Here is a 717-nt window from a genome sequence, read left to right as displayed (position 1 = left end):
AAGAGAGGGGGAGGGAGAGAGAGAGAGGAGAGAGAGGGAGGGAGAGAGAGGAAGGGAAGAGAGAGGGGAGAGAGAGAGAGAGGAAGGGGAGGGAGGGAGAGAGAGAGGGAGGGAGGGAGGGAGAGCGAGAGAAAAAAAGAGAGAAGGGAGAGAGAGAGAGGAGGGGAGGGAGGGAGGGAGAGAGAGCAGAGAGTAGAGAGAGAGAGAGAGAGAGAGAGGGAGAGAGAGGCGAGAGAGGGGCGGGCGGAGAGAGAGAGGGAGAGGCTCTTTCTCCCTTCTCCTTCGATCTTACTTCCTCTTTCTCTCTCTCTTTTTCTTTCTTTCTCTCTCTTCATCCCTCTCTCTCTCTCTCTCTCTCTCTCTCTCTCTCTCTCTCTCTCTCTCTCTTCTTTCACTAAGTCTTCACACACTTAGCACTCCTCGCTCTGAAATATCACCTCCTCTCCGCTCCTTTAATCACCTCACCTTGCATTCCTTCATGCAGTTTGGGAAATCGTCTCATGTACAGGTTAAAAGGGAAAGAATTTCCCAACAATAACGTCAAAGCGATGCACACAGAACACGTCTGACATCTCTCTCTCTCTCTCTCTCTCTCTCTCTCTCTCTCTCTCTCTCTCTCTCTCTCTCTCTCTCTCTCTGTCTGTTCTCAAACAGAAAACCAAACGTGACAAAGCACACTGTGTATTAGTTTGGTTCAAAAAACGTGACTTAAAAATG

This window comes from Tachysurus fulvidraco, chromosome 14 (genome assembly GCF_022655615.1).
Source record: "Tachysurus fulvidraco isolate hzauxx_2018 chromosome 14, HZAU_PFXX_2.0, whole genome shotgun sequence".
Lineage (NCBI taxonomy): Eukaryota > Metazoa > Chordata > Actinopteri > Siluriformes > Bagridae > Tachysurus > Tachysurus fulvidraco.
The sequence above is the reverse complement of the archived record's forward strand: the minus strand, read 5'-3'. Positions refer to the sequence as shown.